The sequence below is a fragment of the Vidua chalybeata genome, chromosome 4 (genome assembly GCF_026979565.1).
Source record: "Vidua chalybeata isolate OUT-0048 chromosome 4, bVidCha1 merged haplotype, whole genome shotgun sequence".
Taxonomy (NCBI): Eukaryota; Metazoa; Chordata; class Aves; order Passeriformes; family Viduidae; genus Vidua; species Vidua chalybeata.
Genome location: NC_071533.1, coordinates 18,328,814 through 18,336,969, shown reverse-complemented (window position 1 = coordinate 18,336,969; position 8,156 = coordinate 18,328,814). Strand labels below are relative to the sequence as shown.

Sequence of the window (8,156 nt, the reverse complement as noted above, 5' to 3'; positions counted from 1 at the left end):
GCAGACCAAGGGGAGGTCTGGAAGAGAAAGGGAGAGGCAGCAGCCCACCAGGCACACACATTACCAAATTTGAATTGAGATAAAACATTGGCATTGCTCCTGAGAACTCCTCTCTGACCTTGGCTTACTGCCACAGTAGTCCCTTGAGGTGCATGCACATCCCATGAATTGCACTTACGGTTTTTAAAAAATGTAATTATTGAGCTTTAGATTTCCTCTGATAAGTCAGTAATAAAGCCTGAATGCTGCCCTGCAGTTCTGCCTGCCCTTTGGCTGAGAGAATCAAGAGCTATTTAATCTACCAGCTTGTGTTTTAACAGGGAAGTGTTTCCTTCTGGTCTTATTGTACTGCCCAGGACATGGAAAACTGCACTATGCTTTGGGACCTACTGTAGTTTGGAGCAGGGACAGAAGTCTTCCTGTAGGATTTCTGAGTGCTGGCACCATGGTACAACTGCAGCAGGCACAGAAAACACAAAAATCTTACCAAAGGAGAAGGTGTTGTTGTCACTGGCAGCTGGAAGCCTGCATTGGGTTACATATGTGTATATTTGAACATGCATCAATATTTTACCAGTTGTGCACAGTACTGTTATTTCCAAAATCCTCTCCAAACTCCTTTTTTACTGTGCATTTTTATAGCCTCTAGTGCAACAGGGTTTGAGCCCCTGACCTCAGCTCTGAGGTAAAAACTGTGATTCAAAGACTTAATGGGCAGCCAACAGGTCCCTGCCAAACTAGTAATGCTTTTCTGCAGACTGCCAGGGAGAGCAGGGGCACAGGTAAGTGGGAGTAAGGGGCTCACTTAGAGTCACATCATGAACTAATGCTCGAGGGAAGAACATTACCTGCTTGCTTTGGGCTGCACAAATTGCATTTCTGCTACATCTGCATGAGCAGGAATTAGAATTTGCCTCATACAATGGACCTGAAATAAGCAGAGTGCTCGGAGTGAAAGGCTTTTACCATTAGGCCCTAGTGGGTAAGTAGTATTTGTACCTAGAAAATAATGGTCATGCCCTCTAAACACCCTTTACTATAATATTTTTGATTAAGCATTCTGATAAATCCCCTGATGAAGAGTAAGCCTGCCCTCATGCTGCACTAAACACTGTGGAACAGCTCAGCTAATTTCAGCTGTCAAAAAATTAACTACCTAGACACAGCAGTCACTGGGGTAGGCTGTGCTCAGGAGAGATTCAGGGCTCAGGCAGGCTTCATTTCCCTCAGAGCTACCTGCCTCGCCACAGGAGAGGGTGATTCATCCTATCCTAAAATAGGTATGTAAACCTGGGATTTGCATCACGCTCTGGTAATGCTTTTCTCTCCTTCTCAGCTCCTGATGACTCTCCTGGGAGCCCAGACATTCAGCACTGACCAGCCCTGGGGCCAGTAGGCTGATTTAAGGTAAGTGCCAAACAATAAGCTTTTTCCCACCCCAAGTAGCCAACCACCTAAATTAACGAGTAGATTTTCAGAAGAAAGGTTTGCAGCTGTCAGGTCTCCTCCTCTGTGCAAGACAAGTGCCATCCTTCCTTACAGGCACGGCTCACAAGCAATTGCATTTCAGACAAGATTTTCTGCCAAGCCACAGGGGGATGTTCTCATTTCAACATACAATGGAGTGTGGCTTTGGCATGTTCTGTGCAGCGTGTATTTGACATTTTAATTGATGTCATTTGTTAATTAAGAAGGATAAATGATGACAGGGAGAGAGGAGGAGATCTTATAAAGAATGAATAATAACCTTGTTCAAAAGGTAATGAGACACTGGGATAAAATTATGTAAGCACTTGCAAAAATGTCTAAATGTTTTTCAGAAATTAGGTGCTGCCCATCTTTTCCTTATCGCAGACATGTCAGGGAGTGAAATTCATCAGCTGCTTACAACATATGCTCTGTACTGAAGGGTTTTCTAGCAGAAAAAGCTGCGCATCCCTTAGTTAAGCAAGAACTGGTCTCCTGCCACGGCTTGGACTGAAGCTCACCATTCCCTTTGTCTCCACTTACCATTACCACAGCTACCACCACGGCAGAGGACAAGGTCACATCACTGCCAGGCTCAGTCTGTCCAGCCTGGGCTGGCCCCCAGTTTTGCACAGAAAGATTCTAGGCAGAAGCAACTTCCCCCAGCAGCGGGAAGAAAACAGTGGAGTTGGTAGCATGATGCTCAACACTGATCCCCTTTTCAGATGCACCAGCAGCTGTGTTTGGGGCTTGTTTTCCCTAAATGCTCCCTGTGTGTTATGCAAAGCCCTTTAACAGAGGAGAACAGAGCAGAGTCTGTTAGCCAGGAGAGCGGCTCTGCAGAAAAGCAGATCCAAAAAAGCCTTGGGTCTAGCTCCTTTCTGTGCAGATGCACATTTAAGCAGAGACAAAAGGAAAGACCAAGCAGAGGATGGAGACAGAGGAAAAGCAATTTTTGTCATCTGATGTAGGGAGTAGAGAAAAAAGCTGCCACATCCAAATTTCCAGTGTCAATTCCTGGAAACAGAAAACTCCCAAGCTTGGTGTTTTGTACTGAGAAGGGCTTTTGACATCTAGCAAGAGACAGATTTCATCTAGACTTTCCTGTCCAGTTTGAAGTGGCATTTGTTTCCTGCTTCTCTGCCCACCCTGACAGAAGCACTGATACCAGTGTCAGCACCTGTGTAGAGTATACCATAAGTCCCTATATGTGATAGGAACCAGGAAACCTGTACAGCTATGCTAGCTATTTACTGTGGTCTATAACAAGTATATTGTGTGTGTCTCCTAGGATGGAAGGTGAGGGAGTTTACAGAGTTTCCACGTCCAGGAGCTCAGCAACCAAGCTGCAATTTTGGAGGAGCCATCAGAGCACCCAAAAGATGCTGTGTCTCTATTCTGACTCTCCTGCAGAATCTGGGTTACACCTTGAGCATGTCTCCTGCCTTCCCCAGCTCTCAGTTTGCTTCAGAGGGGTAAGAAGGCAGCAGTGAGCATAACAGCAGCCTTGTCTGGACTCTGACATGAGCACCAGCACTAGGGCAGTGGCAGGGATTTCCACACAAAGGTATACTGCAAATTTGCTAGAAAACTTAATTTTCGACTTCCACTTTAAAAAAAAAAAAATCTGTGAAAATTTTGGGGTGGTGATTAATACTAGCTCCAGACTGGTGCAGGTTGATTGTTTGTGGGTTTTTTCCTATTTGTTTTAGGTTGTTTACTCAAAGCAATCATTTGTGTACCTTGTTGTTTTCCACTCCTTGCATCTGTTCATTTGTTTAAGTATGAGCCTCTGTGTTTTCCACTTCTGTTTCCTCTCATTACAGTGGAGCATCTGCTTAGCACTTAAAAAAATAAATCAATAATGATCTTATACCATGGAGCAGAAAGTTTTTGTAAACTATGAGTGAAGAGTGATTATTGTCTACATAATCCCTTTTATTATTACTATTCATTTAGACTTCAGTCTGACAATAATCTGCATGACCTTGACAAATATTTTTTGGGGAAAAAAGGTAGGAATTACATCCTAAGATAACATCTGAGAGAATCAGCCCTCCCTGAAAATCAAAGGAACAAGACTATTGTCTTTCCCTCCCTCTGCCAGTCATTTTAAATCCAGTATTGAGATGGGGATAGCCTGCAAAAGTTTACATTTTTCCCTGCTAGACAGATATCTCAAGAGAAAATGAACCTAGCTAGATGTGACCTAGCTGCAAAACCTCTGCAGAAAGCTCAGATGGGTATGTTTGTGCAGTGTGTCATAAGAAATGCAGCATCACTGTCACCTTCACCAGCCCCCTAAACCTGGCCAAAACTCTCCTTTCGTTCTTTACCAGCAGGTGCTGAGGGCTCTCAGAATCCTGGGCACTCTTCCCTCCCTATAGGAGGGGAGCTGGGGAAAGAATCACCACACCCCTTTGCCTCCCTGCCTGCACAGGCAACCTCAGCCCTCCCTGGGCATGGGGACACACCATGAGGACTGTCATTTGACCAAGTGACATTTAGAGGAAATTGTCTTGCTGATTAAAGGTAATATGCAGTATCTGTGGAAAAGATATCAAGAGCACAGTGACGTGAGGCTGAGTGTCCTCTTGCTGCCTAGGAGCTGCAGGCAAGAGTTATTCATTAATGTAATCAAGTCACACAAAATTCCATGACAATGTTGGGGAGTTTTGCACGAATGATTAAACCAAACAACAGGTAGATGAGCCTCTGTCAGGTTTTCTAGCAACTGCCTGAATAGCCTCTAGGTTCAATTTTAGATCTAAGAGGTGATCCTGTTACCAGCAATCTGTCACAAGTGACTTTGAGTTCCCTTTCCCCATCTCTCCCTGGTGCCATCCAATAAATCTTTAAAAAAGCAAGCAAAGAACCCCAAAAAACCTTCTACACAGCAACACCATTTGGACATCACATTAGGAAAGCCCAGTGCCTACGATGAAATATTCAGATAAAAAGCACTTGGGTTGAGTTGAGGGTGGACCAAAATCTTGTGAATCAAAATAAATTCTCTGTGTGTTCCTGCCTGTTTATGCAAAGATTTCTTTCTCCACTCACCAGACACAACAAAAGGAAGAGTTTCTACATAACAAGATAACACTTGTTGCATAAAAGTACTGTTCTTCTAATTAGCAGAGATATTCATGGCAGTGAGTGGAGGAAAGCTTTTTCCCTTGCCCTATTATGCTGTAAAGATGTGCTATCATTTAGAACATCACTTAATTAAATACTAGAAATGAGGACACTTTGGAATTGAATAATTCTTTTCTCTAATAATTTTTTCTAGTGTTCAAATATTGGTCTGAAAAAAAAACCCTAGCCTTGTCACAGTCATCTGGTACTTAATTGGTTTTCTATTTAGTTCAGTATTAAAGCATGAACTTTGAGGAAAAATTAATTCATTGCTCTCCAGTGTGGACAACTGGCAATGAGTGATTGTGTGGAAAGAAAGAAAACAACTCCAAGCCTTTTTAAAGCCCAAGATCTGATCTTGGTATCATCTCTCATCATTTACAAAACTCTAGCTGACACGGGAAGTACATCTTTTCTCTGATAGCATTAAAGAGTAAACCGAAGGTAGGATTTTTCAAAGGCACTTCTTGCTGCTCTCTTGATTCCCATTGAAACCACTGGCAAAATTCTTTACTCCCTTCCCAGAGACCAGAGCATGCCAAGCACATCTGAGCACCCCACATACACAAAAATCAATAAATGCTGGTTTGTATCATCTAGACTGTGCCAGGTCAATGATGTGGCCACCCAAAGGTCACCTTTATCAGCCAAATCCATCGGGGGGACTCCTCCCTTCGAGTTGCCTCTTTAGCCCCACCACACGGCTCTTCTCGTGGTGCCATATTTTTTGGGAAGCAGGAAACATCCTGCTGCTGATGCCTTTTCCTTTCAGCTTTGCTCCAATTCAGACAGTTGTGGAAGAGGATAGCCAGGATTCCCCATGGCAGGAGAAGGGAGTGGTGGGATTACTTTGGCCTGCCACAGTGCACAGGACAACACCAACCTCCATGCCAGGGCTGGGCAGAGCTACTTGGGGCCAAACTGTGAGTCAATTGTAGGAGTTAGTAGGGCATTTGGGGGCTGGCCTGAGGGGATATCACTGCACTACTTTTAGACAGCAGGCATAGGCACAAGCCAGATCAGCTGGAAAGTGATAACAAGACTTGTATTGACACCAGGAAGAGAGGGCTTAATACAGGGGATAAAGGACAAAGACCATCTCAGGCATCCAGGGAAGCTTGATTTTATAGAGCAGCTGCTGTCCCCATCCTCCCCTTGCAAGTGTCTTACACAGATGTGTCACAGAGATGCTGGTCCCCATCCCTGCTCCTGCATCAGTGATGTCCTGCCAGGCAAGGCTGACTGAAGGGAAGTCACATGTGTGAGACTCTATTAACTAGAAAAAGCCCTCACAGTACATGCCTCTACCAATGTGCTCTTAGGAGAAAGGCAGCTTGATAGGGATTTTGGCCCAGTGCTAAAACCTGGTTAGCAAAGACAAGGTGAATCACAATTTCTGGACACCTGTGGATCACTGTAATCATTAAAAACAACAGTCTACCTTGTTTTATTTGGCTGGTTATCATACAGTAGTTAGCATGGACTAGGGACAGCACTCTTCCTGGTGAGAGGGAGTAAGAGAGGGAACAGGGATCAAAAAGATGCTGCAGAATCAGTGAAGAGTTAACACACAAGGAGATTGCAGTCTCTTCATTAGCACCAAATAAGAGCAGTTTTGAAACACATGAAATGCTTTGCTGCACCATCTGTTTTGTCCAGCTAAATTCTCACATTAATCATCTTTATTCCTTGTGAGTAATTCCCTTATGGGAAATCTACTGAGCATGTTTAAATTTATTAAAACTATCACAGTTTATTAAGAGTCCATACCCAGTGTCTTCTGCCTTACGCACCTGATGAAGGGCAGAGAAAAACAGCTGTAATCACAAAATGGTTTCTCTCATCTCTGTACCTCCCAGTGTTATTCATGCCAGTAGTGGGTATTTGTTGAAGTGACATTTCTTGCATGCCCACCGCACTGTGCCAAGCACCATGTTTCTCCAGAAACTATGTGCCAAAACTTTTAGAAGAGATGCAGAAATGGTTACATCTGGTTTAAAGAGGAAAACTCTCACCTGCTCTCCTCTAAGCTAAAGTACATAAGCCCATCCCTACTTTGTAACATAGACAAATTTACCAGCCAGCCTAGGCAGGCATCAGCCACTTGATCAACTCTGGATCACATCTCCCAAGACAGCAAAAAAGACTTTTTGCCTTCATTACTCTGTGCAGGCAACCAAAGGTAAGAAAAGAACAAGGCTGGCATCATGAGGAACCAGGGAACATTTGATGGCAGGACTTTGTATTCCAGAGGTCCTCACAATGTTCATCTCTGATAGGACAAGGAAATACTGAAATACTGGTTTCCATTAAGTTTGAGTTGCAGCTGCATCAAAAGACACGGAATTTTTAATGACAGAATAGTGACTAATTTTTCTGGTATGAATCATCACACCATCTCAGTTTCCTCACTTATATTAGGAATACCAAAACATTTGTTTCTTATCAGTAAGGGAAATTACTTAATGTGTATAAAGGGCTGTCAAGCCATGGCCAAAGACTGAGCAAGACTGCAAAATCCAAGCCCCTTCTCTCAAGCCTGTCAAACCCACAAGTGCTGTCAGAGGAGGAGCTGTCTTATCCCATCAGCCACACTGGGAAAACTAATCCATCTCACACCATTGGCTGGAGTCACCCTTGTGGCTTCACCACACCCTTGGCTGCAGCAAGGGCACTGCAGGGGCATGGCTCTTTCTGCCAACTTTGCACCAAGACCAGTAACCTCTGTGAGCTGCCATGTCCCAAGTCCCCAGATTTTGTCCTCCCTCCTTTTGGGCTCCCTAGACTGCAGCCCAGAGCTGTTGGGCTCATGCACACTTTAGTAAAGCTTGGTTTGCATGGCACAGAGAAATAGGAAACTTGAGCACAGATGGGTTTTTCCAGCCAAAAGCAAACACAGAGGCAATTGTCCCTGCAAAACTCCCTTTGCAAGCTGAACACACTCCATCCAGGCAACCTCTTTAATCTCTACTGGCTAGTTACTCCCTGCTGAATAAGCTTACTTCTCCTTGAGGGGGTTGCCAGCCTAACTCAACTCATGTGACTAAACTGGCAAAACCCACTGAAGTGTAAAGAGTCCATCCAGGGTTCAGAGACCCATTCCTGGGTAATTGTCTTCAATAATGACACATACACACACAAATACGAAACATAGGAAAGCTTCCTCTCAGATTTGCTCAGAGTACATACAGCTTTTCACTGTGATGAATAATAAAGAGCTTGTCCTTTTATTCCCCTGCCCATGAATTAATCAGGTAAGGAAAAAGGGGGATCTGGATGAGTGCCATGGGCTAAAGGATAAAAATCCCATGCACACACACACAGAGCAGGGACATGCAGAAGTGCCATATGGAGAGTAAACAAGCTGTAGTGACCTTCTCGGGCTTTATCAAGTATTCATGGGAAGCAGGCTCATGGGGATACAGAACTAATAATAATGAACCCACTAGCATCCTGGCATGTTCTGGTTCTCCCTTCTGGCAGCATTTCCTCTCCATTTGCACGCCAGATGCCTGTCAGCCCAGCAGCCCAGCCTGCCTGGTGGCCTTCAGCCC

The 8,156-nt window shown here is 44.3% G+C and overlaps 1 long non-coding RNA gene across 1 annotated transcript; it reads left to right on the top strand.

Annotated features, from left to right (window-relative positions):
- Positions 1 to 1,172: 1,172 nt before the first annotated feature.
- On the top strand, positions 1,173 to 3,320 carry LOC128787441 (uncharacterized). Its single transcript, XR_008430719.1, has 3 exons — positions 1,173 to 1,256; positions 1,337 to 1,407; positions 2,759 to 3,320. It is a non-coding gene; the product is annotated as an uncharacterized LOC128787441 (long non-coding RNA).
- The last annotated feature ends 4,836 nt before the right edge of the window (positions 3,321 to 8,156 follow it).